Genomic DNA, 22,728 nt, shown 5'->3' with positions numbered 1-22,728 from the left:
GAAGAAACTCCCTCTACCTGTGAAGGTGTCAAAGCTTTGTCATTAATGTGTAGTCTTAGATAAGAGTCTAGAGGACTTACAGGTTCAGTGATTTGCCTGGGGTCTAACATAGCCTGTATGTTAGAGTTGAGACTTGAACTTGGGGACTTCTAGCCATTGCAGTAGGCTGCCTCTCAAGGATTGATATACACAGAATTAACTGTGATGCTCCCCTCTCACTTATGGGGTTTCCTCTCTTCATCCTCTCATTCTATCAAGATTTTTTTTTTTAGTAACAACAACAACAGTAGCTAACATTCATATAGTGATACAATTTCAGGAATTGTATCAAGCAGTCTACAAATACTGTCTCATTTGATCCTCACAACAGCCCTGGGAGGTAGGTGGTATTAATATTTACGTCTTACAGATGAGGAAAGTGAGGCAAACAGGCTAAGTTGCCAAAGGTCACATAGCTGGTATGTATCTCAGGCTGTATTTGATTTCAGGTCTTCCTGATTCTACTTTCTTAGGGACATTACATTTTGGAAGAATGATTTAAGCATTGAGAGAGAGAGAGAGAAAGATACAGAGAGACAGAGACAGAGACAGAAAGAGAAGATTGTATAAACTAATAATCTGATTGATCATTAAAATATTCTCACTTACCTCAAGGTACTCAAATCTACACTCTGCCCATCCACATATTTCACCCCTTCAGCACTGTTGTCAGTCATTAAAATATATTTCTCCAGTGCCTTCTATGTCCAAAGCAAAGATGATACAAAGACCTTGAGATTATAATCTAACAGATAAAACATATAACCATAATTTTTTAAAATATGCTTTCATAAAATGAGTATAGGAGTAATAGAGTAGTCAAGTCTAGGGATTTGTCATCAGCAGCTAGTGGTTAGGAGAGAGTTCATGAGTTCATGAAGGAGGTGACATTTGGGTTTGTAGGATGGGTAGAGTTTCACTGAGGGAAATTGGCATTGCTAGGAGTTGGGACAAAGGTTGGGTTAGGCAGTTATTTCAAGCAGAAGGAATGGGCACAAGAGAATGAAAATGGAAAAGAGCAAAATCTATTTGAGAAAGGGTGAGTTATCCAGATTGAATAGAGGAAAAGAGTAGATGTAGGGAGCAGCAGCAATAGACATTACTAAGAAATGTTCAGTGTAGTATCTATTTGGCTGCCCCCACCCCCAGTCCCACAAAACCATGAAACAGTGAACAGTGGTCATGTAGGTCTTATCAAATAGTGGAAGGCAAATGGAGTGATCTGAGAGGGACAAGTGGTGTGCTGAAGGCAACTCAAATTAAATTTTCAATGTGAGCATTTGCCCCTCGGAAATTCACAAATACTAGAAATAAGGGCTTGATTAATTTTTTTGTTGATTGTCTAGGCTTAAGAAAAAGATGGAGATAATGCTAACAATGCAGACTAAATCCAGAAGTGTGTCCTGTGTATTTTTGGAGAGATTGTTGTTAAACATTAGCCTGCACACCCATAGACAGAGACCACCTAGCACCACCCATTATTTTTGAGACCAGTATGCTTGGGGGAGGGGCAGAGTGATCCCATACCATTGCTGTCTTTGGGTACACCAGGCAGTAAGGGGAATTGGGATTACAGACCCTTACTTGAAGGAAGGGGATTGGGCTTTGAATTTATTAGAAACAATAGGTCACCCAGTGCTTGGGATTTTTAAAGCTACCGTTGCTTAATTGTGTTTTTCCTGTAGAAAAGAGTTTGTTTAATCCATGTTCACTTTATCAGATTATTTATATGATCTGTATTCATATCAGAACTGTGAATCTCATTCACAAATTTATATCCTATATATACCTTATTCTTCTTTACTATATTTTCCTGTATGTCCCTATATCCCTAATATCATATATTCCATCTATACTATATTCTCTGGTGACTATTCACTTCATTAAATTATCCATATAATCCATATTTATATGAGATTTGTGAATCTCATTTGTTGTGCACAACTAGTTCACTCGGCTACAGAGCCTACCTAGGACCTATGATTTCCCAATCACCTGAAGAATCAAGACCAGCTTGATCTTTCACTCCAAGCACGCATTGATGAGGTGGGAGAAAAGATGGCAGCAATTCCATTTATTTTTAGCAAAGCATTCACTTATATAGTAAAATAACAAAAACTCTGTCTCATGTTACAATGACGTATGGCCCATGTTGTGCTCAAGGACAGTGCATGCACAGTCCGTGCACTTGCCTACCACCAATCACAAATATACTGTTAATGACTAATGAGTAACTAGGAAAGTTAGAGATGCATAGAAAGGAGCACCGAACCAGGTAATCTTGCTCATAGATCAATCACCGGAGAGGAGCCTCCACCCATCAGTGAGACCTCATGAACAGCCTGTGGTCCTCTACATCCTTACAGATCCCTAACACTCATTCACAAATGAGCAACTTTGGTTGTCATATGAAGTTGGTAAAGACCATGAAATCAAATATGAATCAGGGTATGAGCCAAACTAGTTATGCATTATATCGGGATTAAATCATACCATTTGATTAGCTAAGAGTCTTGGGAAACGTTGGGAAAAGCTGAGGCTGGCAAAAATGGCATTTCTTATAGGTCCTTTTAGTGAGGTGGTTTAACTTGAAGTTTGAGTTCCATGTAATGACTTGATCAGCTATAACAGCCCACTGTGATGGCTACTTGGTTTCTGCATGCCTGGCAAATGAATTGGAATATCTGGAACCCAGGGTATCACCTAGTGATTTACCCCAGTGAGGGATCTGAGTAGCCATTTACCGGATATAAGGTCCCAGATTTAGAGCTAAAAGGGAACTAAGAAACCATCAAGCTCAACCTAATGATTTTACAGAAAAGAAAATTAAGATTGAGTGACTTGCCGAGGGTAACAAAGCTAGTAAGTATCCAAGGTAGCCAAGTTCCATGCTCTATTCACTGTAACTCCCAGCCCTGACTCCCTGCATTATTAATAGATGAAAATGTTGTCTTAGTTGTTTCAATGTGAAGCATAGTGGGAAATGCGTCATATGAGGGTCCTGTAGACCCTCAGAATGGCAGTGATGTAGTTCTAGACCTGAGTCACCCAGATTCTGCCAACTCATGATTATGCATAATTTATGGATTAACTAGGGACGGTGCTACTTTTCCTACCCCCTGCTAGCTTTCTGCACATGCTAATCAGGCTTCACATCAGGAAAGACAAAGGAAGTACAAGGTAAGCTCCTGACTTATTCATTTAGTCAGTTCTGGGAAAGGTCTATCTGGAGGATGAGGGAGAAAGCAAGGAGAGATACAGAGATGAGGAGGGCCAGACTCTTTTGCTTTAAGGGCATCATGATATGAAGGAAAGAATGCAGGAATGCAATCAGAGAACCTAAGTTTGAATACTAACTCTCTTGTTTACTACCTAGTTGACCTCAATAGCAACCTCATTGGGTACCAGTTTCCTCGTCTATAAAATGAGGGTATTGGGCTATGGACTAGTGCTGACAAGATTCCATTCCAGATCTGCATCAATAATTCTATAAGTTAAGTCAGGAATTGGAAGCAATCATACCCTCCTCCTCTCTCTGTTTTCCCCAACCAAAAAAAAAAAAAAGAGGGTTGACTCATCCATCTGTTCCCAGACCTCTGATTTCATCTGTCTAGAGAACCCACTGTTCAGAAAAGATATCTTAATGAATTGCCTGGGGGCAGTGAGAGGTTAAATGACTTACTCATGATTACACAGAATGTGTCCATGACAAGACTGGAAACCAGTCCTTCCTGACTCCAAGGCTTACCTTCTATCCCCTATAATGCCCTTTTCCTTTCATTACCAGGAAAAATAGAACTTTTGTAATTGTTGTCCAGTCATTTCAGTCCTGTCTGACTCTTTGTGACCCTATTTGGGGTTTTCTTGGTAAAGATACTGGAATTATTTGCCATTTCCTTCTCCACCTCATTTTACAGATGAAGAAACTGAGGCAGAGAGGGTTAAGTGATTTGCCCAGGGTCACATAGCTAGTAAATGTCTGAGGCCAGATTTGCACTCAGGAAGATGAATCTTCCTGACTTCAGGCCTGGCACTCTATCCGCTGCACCATCTAGCTGCCCTGAATTGGCAGAAGGGCAGAATTGACATCTAGTCTTTTGCTCATGAATTAGGAAGATGAGTCTTTCTGATTCCAAGCCCAGTGCTCTATCCACTGGGCCACCTAGCTGACCTATACTTTTATAATACTTTATACCAAAAAGCTTAAGCTTTTTTTTTTTGCTTCACTCATATGAAGCATCATCTTTTTTTTAACTGCAATAAGGATGATGATGTGTCACATTTCAATTCAAAGAAACAAATATTGAATTCCAATTGAGTGTAGAGAGTCATATAAGGTACTAGAGGGGATGTAAGGTTTAGATAAGAACTGATAGTGATGGAGTTGCAATTAGTAGAAAAATGTCATGAGCACAAGTAACCATAACACAAAATAAAATGTAAATGTTTAAGAAAGGTTCAGACCAAGTGGTGCTTTGAGATGAAAGGTGTTATTCTCCTGGTTGTGAGGGTGAGGTTGAAGGATGTAATGAAATCTACAGGGGACATTTGGAACAGGTGATATTTGAGTTGGGAAGAGACCACCATGATAAATACCAGACAGTATTCTTTAATGGAGGGGAAGAGGTTGATTTGGAGTTCTGAACAAAAGACAAAGGTTTTTGTGGCTTTGTTAATAAATCCATATTGATACCTTTTGAGCCTGACAGCTCAGGCCTCCTCATTGCACATAAACCCAACCTAAATGGTACAATGATCTAAAACCATCACCATAATCGTTATGGAAAGTGTGAACTCAGCCCCCTTTGCTTCTTTGACTTCCTTCAACGCAGCTACTGGACAGTAGAATCTAACCTCTGGTTCACCTCATGTACATTAAAAATAAAATCATATTCAGCATAAGTCAGGTCTCGTTCTTCCACATCTTCACTTCCCTGGCAAACATTTTAAATTGTTCCCTGGTGTCTATAATTGTAATCTATGGCTCATTAAAGATGACAGCATACTTCAGTGAGACTGCATTTGGGAGATTTATTTGCTGAGGAGTTCTTATCAGCTGTTGTTATTTATAACTCTGGCTTATGTAGTAATTGATTATCCTATATATTTTGTTCCTACAAATATGTGTGCAAAAGAGACTAGGAAGCCCTTCTAGGCAAACTTAGTAGAGCCCTCTTGACTTTCTAGTGCACTTCTTTCAAATTCAGAATCTTAGAATCTTAGAGTTGGAAGGAAACTCAGAGGTCAGGTAGTCCTACCTGTACCCCCTTCTATATCATTCTAACAAGTGGCTTTTGAGCTTTAAGGATACCACTGAATGAGAACTCACTATTCTGAGGCAATCCAACCTATTTGGAGATAGCTAATTATTAGGCAGCTTTTATGTACAATCCACTTCTCTGCTATTGCCTCCCGCTGCTCCTACTCCTAATCTTTGAGGCCAGGCAGAGAGAGCTGAAAAGTCATCTTCCACTTGTCAGCCCCATCAGTACTTTGGGTCAGTCATCATGTCCCTTCTATGCTTTCTGATTTTGAAGCAAACTAATTCCAGTTCAACCACTTTGGTTCCCCTTAGCATCCCAGCTTTCATTCAGCTTGTCAATATTCTTCCTAAACCATTATACACAGAACTGTAAGTTTGTAGACATGTATCATGTACCTGTCATGCCCTGGGCACTGTGCTAAATGCTTGGAATGCAAAGAAAGGCTAGAGTCCCTGCTTTCAAGGATCTCACAATCTAATGGAAGAAGAGGACACATAAAAAGGAGCCTGAAGGTGTGTGTGTGTGCGGGGGGGCAGGCAGCACAGGGTCAAGAGAAGTCCAGAAGGGTGGGAAAAGAAGTGATGCCTGGCCTCCTTAAATGAAGGGTTTGGGAGAAGCTCTCCCTTTCCACTCTCTCCAGTTAGATGGAGGCAGGCACCAGGGACTACTGACTAGGTAAGTATTCCAGGATTGATGTGATCTGGTAAGTTGATGAAGTCATTTTGGTTTAGTAAAATTCAGGGGAGTGCAGCCAGGTGGGAAATGAGGAAGTGAACAAAATACTCCAGGTGAGGTCTGACCAATGAAAAGTACGGTAGAACTATCATGATACTTTCTTATTCTGTACATGGTTTTTCCCTTTGATCAGCCTAAGATTGAATTAGGTTTTCATTTTTGTTTTGCTGTGTGTCATTCCTATTGTCTTTTATCGAGCTTTTGAAGAAAGCTATCATTGACCCCTTCCCTCACCTTCCCTGCCCTCCCAGTTCCTACCTCCCCTCATATGCCTTCCCCAGTTTTCTGTTCTTTACCCACAGTATGTCAAGGCATCTAGGACTTTTCACTATTTTGGTTTGTTTTACTCAGAATACTTTTCAGCTTATGTCCTTCCTAAACTGTGGCACCCAGAAGTGACCACTATTCCAGATGTGATGTGACCCGGGGAGAGTTCAGAGGAATCATCTCATCCTTATTCCTGGAAGCTATTCTTCTCTTAATGCAGCTCAAGACTACAACAGCTTTTTCTGAATGACATACCACACCACTGACATACTGATAGTGAAGCCCACCAAAAGCCCTCTTATCTTTTTCTGACAAACTGCTGTCTAAACATGCCTCCCACTTCTTTGCTTGTGAAGTCTGTTTTTTTTAACCTAGAAGTAAGACTTCACATTTATCCCTATTGAACTTCATCTTATTATATTTTGCCCAATTCTCTAATCTGTTAATATCTTTTTTGGATCCTGACTGTGTCAACTCTGTCAGCATGTTAGCTATCCCTCTCAGCTTTGTGTCACTTGAGAATTTGAAAACCTTGCCTTCTCTGCCTTCATCCAAGTCACAAATAAAAATGTTAACTCATGTTAACACCCAGTTAGAATAATTAGCTCCTTTTAAGCCTGGGGCAATATAATGATCTCTCAGAGCCACAGGATTCCCTTTGCTGCTGCTTTAGAAAATTTATATTAGATGAAAAATTAGGAGTACAATTAAAATCACTCCAAGCCCTCAGTTAGGAAAATACCCAACATTTAGGCAGACTTTTGGCATTCTGAGTTTGGTACATTTATATCTATCTTGAGTTAACCCCTAGGCCTCTTTGTGGTTAAGGCAAAATTCAGATTACAGAAATGCTTGGGTAAAAAGCTCCTTGGTATATCACAATTTTTATTGATATGCACATGGAAGGAGTAGATGGTGAAAGAGATTTTTCTTGGAGGCTGTCCTAGAGTTTGAGGAGATAGGAAAAATTTCCTGCCCACCTCAATATCACCCTTCTTTGGCATAACTTCCTGTTTTCTCTTTCTCATTTTGCTGGTTGCCTTTAGGTTTTCAGTTCTTTCCAGCTCTGTTCTGGTTGTCCCTACAATTTTTCTACTCTCAGACTTTCAAAATCTTGACTTCAAATACCTCCTCAGTCTTGCTCTGTTTTGCTGTTTTGTAAATGTATGACTAAATTGACCTAATTCATTTGAATACTCTTCCAGTCAATGTCACTTAGTTCATTAAAAAAAACAAACAAACAACTTTTCACACTTAATCTAAAGTGCTTGATTGATTGGCTGATGGAGACTTCTTCCCTCATTAAGGTATCTGGCATCTTATCTCTTACTTTAAGTGGAGATATTCTTACTCAGTAAAATCCCACCTTTGCATTAACAGAAGCACAAGCAATATCCCTAGGACATTCCATTAGAGACAAGCCAAGTTCTTGTTAAACCATTAACTCCGCATCTGTTTGGTCAAGTAAATCTGAATCTACCTATCCTCTAGCTCACATGTATATAACCATCTTTTGCACAAGAAAAGGATGAGATAGTTTCTGAAATGCTTTTCTACAGTCTAGATACACTATATCCAGAGTATAAGGGAATATAGTTAGTCTGGAATGAGCTCTTCTTGATGAAGTTTTGTTGGCTTTTTGTGGTCACAGCTTCCTTCCTAAAAATGACACAACTTTTTTAAAAATTGTGTTTTTAAAATGTTTTTATTTATTTTGTTAAATATGTCCCAATTACATTAAAAAACCTTAACATTCATTTTTTTAAATTCAAATTCCAAATTCTCACACTCCCTCACACCCTTGAGAAGGTAAGGAATATGATATCGATTGTACATGTGAAATCATACAAAATGTATTTTCAGTTAGCCATGTTGCAAAAAAAAACCACACATACACACACAAAATAAGAAAAATAAGGAAATTGAAAATAGTATGCTTCAATCTGTACTCAGAGTTCTTCAGTTCTCTCTCTAGAGTTCAATAACATTTTTTAATATGGGTTCTTTGGAGTTGTCTTGGGTCATTGTTTTGATCAGAGCAGCTAAATCTTTCACAGTGGATTATCCTTACAATATTGCTTTTACTGTGTACAATGTCTCCTGGTTCTGCTTACTTCACTTATCATTATAAAGGTATTATTCCATCTCAGAGAAAAAAGAAACAAAATAAAAACTGAGCAGGCCTACCTTTTTTGTCTTGTCGCTTCTTCCATCCACCTCACATAAATGTCCATTCCTTCATTTCCTCCCCTTTTTTTCTCAGCATAGCTACAACAAAAGTAACGCTAAACTGTTTATGTTCTTAGCTTCTCTGAAACTGATACAGATTCACAGAGAAGTCTTGTATGATCTGATACAGAAGGTAAAGAGTAAAGGCAGAACAATTTACAAAGTAAAAACACTGTAAAGAAAATATATATTTTTTGGCTAGGCAGTGGGGTTAAGTGACTTGCCCAGGGTCACACAGCTAATAAGTGTTATATGTCTGAGGCTGGATTTGAACTCAGATCCTCCTGAATACAGGGCTGGTGCTCTATCCAGTGTGCCAGCTAGACAAAAATAATTTTTGAAAGACTTAAGAACTCTGATCAATGCAATGACCCACCCAAACTCCAGAAGACCAATGTTGAAGCATGCTACCCATATTGGGACAGAGAGGTGATGGGCTGAAAATATAGAATGAGACATAACATTTTTGGACATGGCAGATGTTTTTGTTTCTGTTTTTGTTTTTGTTTCTAAATTGACTGCTTACTTGCTATGAGCATTGTGGGCTTTTTTCTTTCCTTTTTTCCTTCATTGTAAGAGAATTGGGGAAAGAGGAGCAAGAGATTGTTGAAAAAAAAGAAAGAAATTAAGGTCATTGAATCATTTTCAAAAGTGCATGGAAAAAAGCAAAAGGAAGTTCAGATGGAAACAGACAGGGTAGCTTTAAAAGTAATGTCATTTGAATGCTGGTGAGGATGTGGAAAAAATAGTGACACTGATGCATTGTTGGTGGAGTTGTGAACTGGTCCAACCATTCTGGAGAACAATTTCATTAGATCTTCCATTCTAACAAATTTCACTGATGCTTGTGAGATCCAATGGTTTTCTTTCTTTAGGATTTCTGATTTATCTTATATGTCAAATAAATTTCTTAGCTTTTGTTTCCAGTGAACTTTTGAGTATCTCAGCTGCTAATCTTCTGACTGAATTGTAGCTTTTCTCAGTGGTACCTAGACTATTGCATACACTATGGCTATTCTTTCCTCTAAAATCCTTATTAATCTAAAGACCCTTTGACTAGATTTACTAGGGAAGTATATTTTCTTGCATTTGTTAGATAACCAAGAACCTGACATTCTTATAATGTACTAGTTGGTACTGGTTTTATTCCAGTGTGTAGTGATAGCTGCCAAATCTTGTGTGATCTTTACTGTGACTTCATAGTACTTAAATTCTTTCTGACTGCTTGTACTGTTTTCTCCTCGATCCTTATGGTGGCTCCATAGTGCTTGAATTCTTTCTTTCCGGCTGCTGGTAGTATTTTCTCTTGGACCTAGAAGTTCTGCATTTTAACCATATTCCTGAGAGTTTTCATTTTGGGGTTTCTTTTAGGAGGTGACCAGTAGATTCTTTCTATTTCTACTTTGCCCTCTATTTCTAAGATATAACTTCTAGAAATATTATGTCTAAGGTCTTTTTTTTTGTTCATGGCTTTCAGGAAGTCCAATGATTCTTAAATTATCTCTCTTTGATCTGTTTTCCAGGTCTTTTTTTTTCCCTATGAGAGCTTTCTCATTTTCTTTTATGTTTTCAATCTTTTGAATTTGCTTAATTGTTTTTTGATATCTCATATAAGTCATTACCTTCTACTTGGCTACTTTTAAAGGATTTATTTTCTTCAATGAGCTTTTGTACCTCTTTTACCATTTGGCCAATTCTGCTTTTTGAAGTATTATTTTCTTAAGAATTTTTTTGGGGGGAACAGCTAGGTGGCGCAGTGGATAGAGCACTGGCCCTGCAGTCAGGAAGACCTGAGTTCAGATCTGGCCTCAGACACATAACACTCACTAGCTGTGTGACTTTGGGCAAGTCACTTAACCCCAATTGCCTAAAACAAACAAACAAAAAACCAAAAAAAACCAGATTTTTTTTTAATCTCTTGCCAAGCTGTTTTCTTTTCATAATTTTGTTGTCTTACTATCATTTATTTTTTTCCATACTGCTTTTATTTGACTTTTAAAATTTTTTTTGTGCTTATTTTTAATTTCCTTCTTTAACTCTTCTAGAAATTCATGTTGGGTTTGTATCCAAACAGCATTTTTCTTTGAGGTTTTGTTTATAAATGGTTTTAAGTAGTTGTCTTCTTTTGAATTTGTGTCTGGAGCTTCCCTGTCATCATAGTAGTTTTTTATTGTTGGTTTACTTTGTTGTTTGTAGACCTGCTTATGTTTTATAATCTACTTCTTGACTTTGGACTTTATGTTAGGTTTGGGATCTGTTCACCTCAGGGGGTGGGATGTCTAGTCTCAACTTCTGTCTTTTATATCTTTCTGATATTTTCACAGCACATCCTAGGGCCTGTAAGTTTTTGGTGCTTCCAAAATGATGGATCTGGGGAAAAGTCTATTCATTGGTCTCCTGATCTTCTTCACTTAGGTTTTGTCTATTGGCTTGTGTGTTGAGTTTCTGTAGACTGCTGCTAGACTTAATCACTTTTAGCCCAGGGGAAGGTTCTTTAGGTTCAGAGTAAAAGAACCACTGACTTCTTCTTGGTTTTGGTTTCTTTCCCCAGTTTGTTCTACTGTAGCCTTATGTGTAGGGTTAATGGTTAGATTGAGTCCCCACTCTGTTCTTGGGCTCAGAGCCACCTAGCTATGGTTCTGGAAGTTGTCATTTTGTTCTTTATACAGGCAGGGCGTCTGTTCCCTCAGGACTGTGATCACTCCTCTCTGCCCTGAAACTGTGCCCCAGAACTGAGTCACTCTGGTCCCAGTGCTAATAAAAGGATCTCTTACCCTTGGGATCTCTTTATGCCCAGGAGTTTCCTGCCCTGGTGTTCAGTTTTCTTACTATTCCTGGGCACTAGAATGTTCTTTAGTGCTGTTGCCTCTGCCACCCAATTCTACACTGCTACTGTATCAATAGGCCTCTGTCTCTCTAAGCTGCCTCAGGCTGGAAAAATGACTCACTGTGACACTTTCTCACCTTTCCTGATCAGAATCCAGTCTGTTATACATTCTAGGTTGTGGGAGAGCTAAAGCAAAACTGCTAACTCTCACTCTGCCATCTTCATTCTGCCCTAATTTATGGTTTTTCCAAGTCAATATACATCCCACAGGGAGACGTTTCTATTTGAACTCGACACTATTGTGTCAAATTTTTGGCTTTATATGAGAGTGAACTCAAGATTTATTTGGAGATAATGTTAAAATGCCTTTGCATTTAAATGTGTCCCTTGGCTGATTATTAAAATTAAATATATATGACATGTTTAGATTTTGAAATAATTCTAAAGTAGTAAAAATACTTTTCATAGTACAACTAAGGCAAAAATGACGTAAGATTTGATAACTCAGAAGTAACTTTAGAGTCATGTAGTATAATAGGATGAATGTAAACATGAATTTTCACTAAACCGTGTTGCATTTTGAAATTTAAAATCTCATACATTTAAGTGTGTTCTAGATTAAATGAAAAACTTCCCTGTGATGGATCACAAAGATCTCAAATGTTAGGGCTTTTAAAAATATTATTTTCATTTAGTAAATGGCAATATTGAAGCACAGGTTAATATGATAATAAGACAACAAGGTATAGAGGACATAGTCTTAGATTCAGAGTCAGAAGACCTGGCTTCCAATATTGCCTTTTACACTTACCAGCTGTGATCATACACATGTCATTTAATAGCTCAGATCTTCAGTTTCCTAATCTGTAAAATGAGGATTATCATGCTAGTACTACTTTATTTGTTATTCAGTCATTTTTTAGTCAGGTCTGATCCTTTGTGACCCCATTTGGGGTTGTCTTGGCAAAGATACTGGAGTGGTTTGCCATTTTCTTCCCAGCTCATTTTACAAATGAGGAAACTGAGGCAAATAGGGTGAAGTGACTTACCCAGGTTCACACAGCTAGTCAGTATCTGAGGCCATATTTGAACTCAAGAAGATGAGTCTTTCTGACTCCAGGCCTGGCACTTTATCCACTGAGCCACCAGCTGCAAATTTGCACTACTTACCTGGCAGAATTCGGGGGGAGAGTAGCTTTTTTAACCTTAAAATTCTATATAAATGAAAGTCATACAATAATATCTTATTGGAAAGAACATTAGTGAATCAACTCATAAGATGAAATAAAAGGTCAGGGCCAAAGACAGCTCCCTCTATCAACAAGTAAAAAAAATATATTGGTAAGAAATGTGGCAATTGAAATAAAAAAGCAGCAAACAAAAAGAAGAATGTATTTTTTTTAATTCCACAAAATGATCTTCTTTAAAAAATCACAAAGGGCTTTATAATGTCATCTGTGCTCTTCTACTTTCATCATCCCATGCTGAAGGTTGGCTGAGAGCTGTGAGCTCCATGCTGAAAACTAACAGCTTTATGCTGAAAACTGATGGCTTTTGCTGCTATTTCCTACATGATTGCTGCCCCTACTCCCAGACTAAGAGTTGCCTTAGGGTTAAGGGTTCCCTGTGACTGTGTGACCAGCAGTTGCAGAAATGAGAAGTTTAGAAATATAACCTATTAAGTGGATCTTCTCCAGTCTGCTAGTGGAATCTGTCCTTGGCAGTGATTCAGAGTTTTACAGTTCTCAAATATAAATCAATTTTGTGGCAGAAGGAAATTTCAGGTTAAAACTACAAAAGAAGTAAGTATTTCTATAGTAAATATGAGAAGAATCTCAGGATACAGGAGTGAATTGACCCCTAGTCTCTGAGAGTTAGTGAAGGGCTTAATAAGAGAAATTAAGGAAGCAGTATAAGTCTTGATAAACAGCAGCAGCAGCATCAATAATAACTTGAGAGGAAAATAAACAGGTGATAATATAAACTGAAAAACCTTAATATATATGTGATCCCCCTCCCCCCCAAAAAAAGCACAAAGAATGGCAGAAACAGTACTCAGAAGTTCAGTGATGTAAGAAATGTCAGAGTAAAATTAAAAGACAGCAAAATTGGAAGTGTGTATAATTATGTATATGTACAGATGGATAGATAGATAGATATAGATAGATAGATAGATAGATAGATAGATAGATAGATAGAAGTGACCAAGAAAACTTGGAGAAAGTTTAATTCATTCAACTCATTAAAAGTTCATGAAAAAAAATGTCAAGAGCCAAGATGGTCGATTAGAAGCAACCCAGCTGAAATCTTTCAACATTCCTATCCAAAAAACTTTAATGCCTCAAACCAAATTTTGAAATAATAAAGCCAACAAAAGGTCAGGATGAGACATTTTTCCATCCTAAGAAAACTTAGAAGGTCAGCAGGAGAAGTTTGTGACATCAGGGTGGAAGCCTGTCAGGAGCCCAAAAATATGGAGGCAGCCATAGTAGGAACTACAGGAGCAACTTTAGAAGCTCACAACCCAGAGACAGTAAAGGGGTTGGACAACTGGTCAGAAAGAGATTACGGGGGACTTTTGATGGCACTGGGTACAATGGATACCGACTGGCAATTCTATTGTGCATACACCATTCTGGATTGCAGTTCCAGGGCAGAGAGGAGTACTGGAAGCAGAGGCCCTGATTGCAGTTCCAAGGTAGTTGCAGCTGCAGGGGACCAAGAGCCTTTGCTGGGTACACACAAGAGTGCAGTCCTGGAAAGCAATGACCATACCTCTCCAAAAACTTGAGACCCCAGAACTAGCTTTGAAAATAGTAGCATGAAAAATCTTGAAGCTTGGGACAGTGCCTTCCCACCTCAGATGAGCAGAGTTGAACTTTAATATGCAGTTCAAAGTAAAGAAATAGACTGGAAAAATGAGCAGACAATAAGAAAAGAATTTGACCATAAAAAGCTACTACAGTCTCAGGGAAGACTAAGATATAAACTCAGAAGAAGACAACAATGTAAAAAGAGCTATAAACAAAGCCTCAAAGAAAAGTAGTAACTGGACCCAAGCCCAACAAGAATTCCTGGAAGACTTAAAGGAAGACTTAAGATTGGTAGAAGAAAAATTGGGGAAAAAAATGAAAGTGGCACAAGAAAATGAGGAAAAGAGAATTAACATTTTGGCAAAAGAGGCACAAAAACACCTGCAGAAAAAAAGGTGCAAGATCTCATTGAAGAGAATAATTCCTTAAATTTGATCAAGTGGAAGCTAAGGACTCCATAAGACATCAAGAAATAATAAAACAAAGTCAAAAGAATAAAAAAAGAAGAAAATGTAAAATATTTAATGAGAAAAAAAACTGACCTGGAAAATACATTGAAGAGAGATAATTTAAGAGTTATTAGATTATCTGAAAGCCATGATCAAAGAAGGAACTTAATCATCACTTTTTAAGAAATTATCAAGGAAAATGGCCCTAATATCTTAGATGCACAGGGTAAAATAGAAATTGAAAAAAAATCCATCAATTACTTCCAGAAAGAGACCCCAAAATGAAAACTCCCAGGGATATTACCACTAAATTCCAGAGCTTCTAGGTCAGAGAGAAAATAATTGAAGCAGCCAGAAAGAAATTGTTTGTTTATTGTGGCATCACAGTCAGGATCACACAAGATATAGTGACTTCTATATTAAAGGAGCAAAGGACTTGGAATATGATCATCCAGAAGGCTATGGATCTAGGATTACAATCAAGAATAACCTACCCAGCAAAACTAAGTGTAGTCCTTTGGGGTAGAGTGGGAGGGGAGGAATGGATATTTAATGAAATGGAGGACTTTCAAGCATTCTGAATGAAAAGACCAGAGCTGAATAGAAAATTTGACATTCAAATACAAGACTTAAAGAAGCATAAAAAGGGAAACATGAAAGAGTAATAAGAGACTCAATAAACTGTTTATATTACTGTGTGGGAAAATGATACTTGTAACTCCTAGAAACCTTATCATTATTAGGACAGCTAAAAGGAATTTATATAGAAAGGGGGGTGTGGATGTGAGTCGAATGTGATGGAATTATCCCCCCCCCAAAATTGAAAGGCTGAGAAAGAGGGACGCACTGGGAGAAGGAGGAAGGGAGAAGAAGATTGGGAAAATTTTTCTTGCATAAAAGAGCCGCACAAGGAAGAACTTTTGCAGTGGAGGGGAAAATGAGGGAGGGAGGGTGGGCAATGCTTGAACCTCACTCTCATAGGAATTGGTTCAAAGAGGGAAGAATATATATATATATATATACACACACACACACACACACACACATTCAGTTGTATATAGAAATATAACCTACCCAATAGGGAAATAAGAAGGTAAGGGAAATAAGAGAAAGGAAGAGGATTATAAAAGGGAGGGTAGGTTAAGGAAGGCAGTGGTTAGAAGCAAAATAGACTTTTGAAGAGGGACAGGATAATAAGAGAGAAGAAAAAACAGAAGAAAATGAGTTGGAGGTAAATACACAGTTAGTAGTCATAACTGTGAATATGAATGGCATGAGCTCTTCCATAAAACAGAAGTAGATAGCAGAATGTATTAGAAATCAAAATCTAACAGTATGTTGTTGCAAGAGACACACTTGACAGAGTTAAAATAAGGGGCTAGAGCAGAATCTAATATGCTTCAGCTAAAGTTAAAAAAAAAAGGCAAGGGTAGCAATCCTAATCTCAGGCAAAGCAAAAGCCGTAATAGACCTAATTAAAAGAGATAGTCAGTAAAACCACATTTTGCTAAAAGATACCATAGACAATGAAGTAACATCAAAAAATTTTATAACAAGTTTTTCCAGTAAAGACCTCATTTCTCAAATATATACTGAGTATAGAATTGAGTCAAATTTATAAAAATGACAGCCATTCCCCAATTGATAAAGGATAAAAGATATAAACAGGAATTTTTCAGAAGAAGAAATCAAAGCTATCTTTGTTATATAAAAATGTTCTAAATCACTATTGATTAGAGAAATGCAAATGGAAACAACTTTGAGGTACCACCTCACAACTATCAGAAATGACAAATGTTTGAAGGGAATGAGGAAAAAATAAATATACTAACAAACTCTTGATAGAGTAGTGAACTGGTCCAACCGTTCTGGAAAACAGTTTGGAACTACATATACCAAAAATATAGAAGATCTTTATTTCAAAGAGAGCAAAGAAAAAGGAAAAAGACCTGTATTTATAAAAATATTTATAGCAGCTCTTTTTGTGGTGGAAAAGAATTGGAAATTGGAAATCAAGAGGATGCTCATCAGTTGGGGAATGCCTAAACAAGTTGTGGCATATGATTGTGATGGAGTACTCTTTTTCTGTGGGAAATGAGGAGAGTGTTAGTTTAAGAAAAACATGGCAAGACCTTTATGAACTGATACAAAGTTAAATGAGAAGAACCGGGAGGGTACAGTAACAGCAATATTGTATAATGATCAGCTGTGAAAGACTCGACTACTCTGATCAATACAATGATCCAAGATGATTCCATAAGACTCATGATGAAAAAATACTATCTCCCCCAGAGAGAGAACTGAGTACAAATTAAAGTATAATTTTCTTTGTATTTTTCTTTCTTTTTTTGTAAATATGGATAATATGGAAATATTTTTACATGATTTCACATGTATAATTGATATCATATTGCTTGCCTTCTCATTGGTTGGGGAGAAGGTGGGAAGGAGGGAAAGAGTTTGCACCTCAAAATTTAAAAAGAAAAGAATACTTAAATAATAAATTTAAAGAGAAAAAGTGGGAAAAGAAAAGAAAATGTCAAGAAGTCGTAAAAGAAAAATACACATAAGTGTTTGAAGCAGAGGGCAAAGTGAAAATAGAACATGAGGATAACTACCAGAAAGAAATCTCCAAATTAAAATGCTCAGAAATGATTGCCAAGACTTGACAGCTACAGGGACTAAGAAAAAATATGTTGCTAGAAATTAGGAAGAGACACAATAGCTACTGAGAATCACATAGGTCTACATACCTAATAGAAAAAAGGGGAAAAAAGATTGAAATATATGTAGCAATATTTGGGGTAGACTAGTCTGTGGTGTGATGACAGATGAAAGTGGGGAAAAAGTTCCAGCCTTTACAAACTTCTTTGTCTACTCAGCTGTGGTTATTTGCAAAGATCAGAGAAGTATGTTAAGGGAAATAAAAAGTAGTTTCTTCGCCAGACTATCACTCAATTTCTTTACTGTTTGAAAAATGTATTCCCAGGGATGTTAGCTAAGTCAAGAATGTATGATAAGACCTTAGAACTAAAATAGGTTTCTGACCTGTTACATCAAAATTGAACTCAGTGACTCAGAGGAGGCAATGGAGGAGAGAGAGTATAAAGAAGAATCAATTAAAAGAGTTCAAGAGAAGATTAGATCTTAACCTGGCCTCCATTACTTTCTGGTGCAGAATGGCTAAAGGGAAGAGCTTCACCTAGACTTATCTGAGAGGGCTCACTGAAAAAAACAAACAAAAAAACGCTATAGCCAGGGGAAAGGCTTATTAACTACATAAACCTTAATCGCTGTTGGATGAAATATTAGGTAACCTGAAAATAGCTGGATAGCCAAAGACAAAATGAACTATATGTGTGATGTTTGACAAAGAGCAGTGGAGATACCAAGTGGGGAGCTCTGAGATTCGATGACTGACAAGTCACAGAAGAGAGCATCCCCTGGAGGGCATAGTTTCAGCAGAGAGCAGTGCAATAGTATCACTAGAAGACATCATAAACTTGCAGTCTACTGGGTATATGTTGCCTCCCTCTGTATATTATTCCACCCTCCATGTGGGTTATTTAATGTATTTCAGGATAACCTTATGTGTCATTCCTATGGAGGATGATGCTTCCAATTGAGTGTATGTGATTTTATATGAGAATGAACTCGAGTCATTTGAGGGTAATATTTTATCATTACTCTACTATTTCTTTAAACTCTTTTATGCTGTGTGTCCTTTGGCTGACTATTAAAAATAAACGCATTGATGGCGTCTTGTGAATTATGATTTGGAGAAGATTTTAATCCACAAAGGATCTTAAATGCAGAGTAGCTTTCTGATGATTCATGGCTTGATAGATGTTTATAGAATGAATGAATACATTAATCCCATTGTATAGGGATAAGGTCTGGGCCTCTTTTTTAATTGGCATAGGGAGCTCTCAGATGAGCAAATTCCCTCTATAACTCAAAAGTCTGAGGCTATTGCTTAGGGTACTGCAAGTTTAAGTGGCTTGTTCAAGGGCCCACATGTGTTGGAGATGAAATATTAATCTCCATATTCTAGGCTTCAGGGCCAGCTCTCTAACCACAACACCTTGCTGCCTAATAACAGATCATAATGCAATAAAAATTGTAATCAATAAAGGAAATATAAATGAATGGTTGAGATTAAAATGGAGACTTAAAAAGGTAATCCTAAATAGTGGATCAAAGAATAAATCAGAAGCAACAAATACATAAAGAAAATTACTATGAAAGATGTGCTTAGATTTGTTTCACCTAAAGCAATTCTTAAGAGCAAATAGTCACCTCTAAATACATCAGCAAAAGAAAGAAAGTCAATGCACTGGTCAGTGAAAGAAAACAATGTAGAAAATAAACAGATTCAGGCCCCTCCCCATAAGCTCAAAAAACAGAAATCTTAAAGTCAAAGAACAGGTCAGTGAAACTGAAAACAAAAAGAGTAAGTGTTGGTTATCAGAAAATACCTACAAAATACTTTAGTAGCTAATTGTGTGTGTGTGTGCATGTGTGTGTGTGTGTGTGTGTGTGTGAGAGAGAGAGAGACAGAGACAGAGACACAGACAGAGAGACAGAGAGAGATATTAACAGGCACATAGACAGACACATGGACAAAGATAGAGAACCCAAGTTAGCAAAACAAAAAATGAAAAGGGAATTCACAGTGGAGAAGAAATAAAGAGAATTGTCAGAAACAATTATGTATCTCCAAATTGAATACTTAAATAAAATGAATGAATATTTTCTGAAAAAAGTGAACTACCCTTGTTAAAAAATAGAAAATAATCTGATGTCAAAAAGGGAAATTGAATAAACTAGAAGTCAAATCCACCAATCAACAGGCATAGTGGCAGTCATACATTAATAAATGCTGTTTCTTTTCTTCTTTGTTTTTATTCTTCCTCCTCCTCCTCCTCCTCCTCCCCCTCCTCCTCCTCCTCCTCCTCCTCCTCCTCCTCCTCCTTCTTCTTCTTCTTCTTCTTCTTCTTCTTCTTCTTCTTCTTCTTCTTCTTCTTCTTCTCTCTCATTCTCTCTCTCTTTTCCTTCCCATTGAATATCTATGATATATATTGATATATATTGAACAGAGTTACAAAAGGGGGAGGGGGTAAAGTCCCTATGCTTAAGAAGCTTATAATCTACAAGAGACAACATTGACATATAGAGATATATGAATGAATGAATAAATTGATGAGTGAATATTTGGATGACTGAATGATAAAGCATGTGGTAAGTGATTACAAAGAGTGTTTTAGTTGGAAAGTCAAAGCATGGTGAGTAGAGGTATAGGCTAGTGTTAAAGGGGTCCCTGGAGTATGCAGGAAGTCCTGAACATGTCAAGGATGAAGCTGCCCACACCCCCGGGGCCCCACCTGACACAACATGTTGTTTTCTTCCCAAGCTGGACTCCCTATGTGTCCTTGGGAGTCAAGATAGGCTCCATTCAGTCTGCACCAGAGTGAGAAACATAAGTCAAAGTAAACTCAACATTTATAATCTACATTAATTTTCAAGCTCATATTATTAAAAAAAATTAACTACAATGGAATTAAGTAACTTTCAGTTCTATAGTGTTTGGGTAGAGAAAATCACACAAAAATAAGAATTTTGCATATAGAAAATTAAGACAGCTTTTACAAGAATGACGTGAAAATAACTAAAATAAGAGGAGAAACTGTCAATTAGAGAAAAAGGCATTTGCAAAATTATCACTGGTAAAGTTTTGATCTCTAAGTTATGAATGACATTATATAAGACCAAGAACCATGTCCCAGTGAATCCGTGCTCACTGATTCAAAAGATAAACAAACAGCTTTCAGAAGAAGAAATGCTAATAATCAAGTCATATGAAAAAAAACTAATAATAAGAGAATTATATATTAAAATAACTGAGAATTCACCTCATAATCAGCAGATTGGTAAAGATGATAAAACACAGAAATACTTCTTTAGGAGGTTAAGGAAGACAAGCGCATTGCTGATAGAGCTGGGAATTGGTTCAACTAGGAACTATGCTGTAAAACTGATGAAATTGTTGATGGTGTTTGACCCAGTGTTACCAGTAGTAGGAATTTTCCCCAAGGAGGTGAAAGGAGAACAAGCTCTCATATAGAACAAAATATTTGTAGCATCACTTTTTGTGATAGCAAAGTATTGGAAATAAGGAGAGTACCCATCATTTGGAGAATATCTGAACAAGTGAACAGGGTAGATTTAAGGATATCAACATTAAAGTCATTCTCTGAAAAAAAAATAATGGGAATATCCTTGTAGCATGGGATATGTAATTGCTTCCAAGAACGTTATTTACATGTTGGCATTTTGTGTCCATTTGAGGAGCAATTGCTGAACATTGTAAGTTTTTATTAATTTAAGGGTTGCTTAGCTAAACTTCCATTGAGTATAGTGTTAACAGCAACTCCAAGCCACTCAGATGTAATTTTGCAAGTGAGCAGGCATACCTCCTGTGGCTATAAACATGCAGGACATCAAATTCAATTGAGTATTTTGACTATTTGTTTTACAAATGAAATCTAATATTAATCATTTGTAATGATGCTCCATGGAACACCTGTAAACGTGCTGTCATATAATTTACGGTAAGGGAGTTTTAGTAATGTGAGATGTCATTATAGATCTCTGCTACTTGATCTCTAGTGAAAAGTGGGACAAGTGGGTGGTTTTTTAACGAAGCAATTGATTTTCAGATTAGAGAACAGGAAATATCCAGGATTCCCAATTTGAAAATATGTTCTAATTTCTAGACTTCTCTAAATGTACTGATAAGAAACAGAAAAAAAGGCATAGATATTTGAATGTTTTGACATTCAAAAACCAGATTTTGACCTCTAGGTTAATTGAAGATTTTTTTTTCACTGTTAACAAGATTGCTTTTTAAAGACATTTTAAAATTGTGGTATTTAACATGAAACTAAATATCTTTATCATTTATGGAAAATGTCATCTTTTTTTCCCCTAAAACTGTGTTCTCAACTGTAATCAAATATGAATAAAATTTTGACTGAAAAGGGATGGGGTATACAATTATAATGAATCTTATTATAAGTATTTTTTTTTCAGTTTCCCTTTTTATAATTCAGTAGTGGTCTCCCTTCTAAAATGTATATACACAAAGATATGTGATACTTTGCAAAACACAGGACGTGCTTCTATTTAATACCAATGTTCTTACTGGTAACAACTTGGACCCTTAGATTTCCTAGTACATATTGTCTCATTTAATGCATGATAGGAGAAAACTGGATTAATTTAAACCTGTTTTTCGGTGCACAATGAAGAGGCCACCAGAAAACATATATAAGGTGTGACTGTAAAATAGTGAGCATGATTTTTCAGCTATATTTTTGATTGTATAACCTGAGAAGTATTGTCCTTCAAATTTATTAGATATTTATTGCACTTAAAACACCAAATAGCCACTGCTGAGCCTGAGGGCCTGGGGCCCTGAGCTTATTTACTTTTCCAATTAGGGGCCTCTTTGCTCTGGACTCATGCACACTGTTGGAAATTGGTTCAGTACTGGGGAACTTGACCTTTTGTGATTGGGCTTCTCTGAGTTGAATTCTCTGCCTCAGTTACTTAGGAACAAATTATTTAAAGCTAATGCTTATGTCTTAGTTCTCCCCAAAATGAGAGGTTAGAAAGATATTTAATGTATACTGTAAGTAGGTTATGGGACAGATATTTATTTCCTACCCACAAAAGAAAAACTGAAAGCATAAAATACAATGCACGTTGGCAGAATGACTTGAAACAGGACTGAATAATTTACAATTACAATCTCTTGGAAAAAATCAAGTAGTTTCTAGCACTACTGATTAGGCATTTTATAATTAATCTTAGCACTTTACTGTCTCTCACAAAGCCCATGTTTTCTGGAAATCTAGGACAGGTCTCAGATCTACACTTTTGGTGGTGGTGGTCTTACTTTACCCTATGAATCTCTCAAACTCACTAGTTATCTTCAAGCTTGACCACCTCTGTTTCTTGGAAAATAGTTGGTCATGTACTCAGGTAAGGATACACAACTCAGAAAATGACACTAAGTGCCTATATGCAAGCTTACTTGAGTC

At 37.0% G+C, this 22,728-nt stretch overlaps 1 protein-coding gene across 2 annotated transcripts in view; it reads left to right on the top strand.

Moving 5' to 3' along the window:
* LOC110212830 (rab proteins geranylgeranyltransferase component A 1-like) overlaps positions 1 to 22,728 on the top strand; it is a 142,261-nt gene that overhangs the window by 99,471 nt on the left and 20,062 nt on the right. The window lies entirely within an intron of this gene.

Source organism: Phascolarctos cinereus, unplaced genomic scaffold (assembly GCF_003287225.1).
Source record: "Phascolarctos cinereus isolate Bilbo 61053 unplaced genomic scaffold, phaCin_HiC Scaffold_726;HRSCAF=1367, whole genome shotgun sequence".
Lineage (NCBI taxonomy): Eukaryota > Metazoa > Chordata > Mammalia > Diprotodontia > Phascolarctidae > Phascolarctos > Phascolarctos cinereus.
This window is presented reverse-complemented; position numbering and strand designations above follow the sequence as displayed.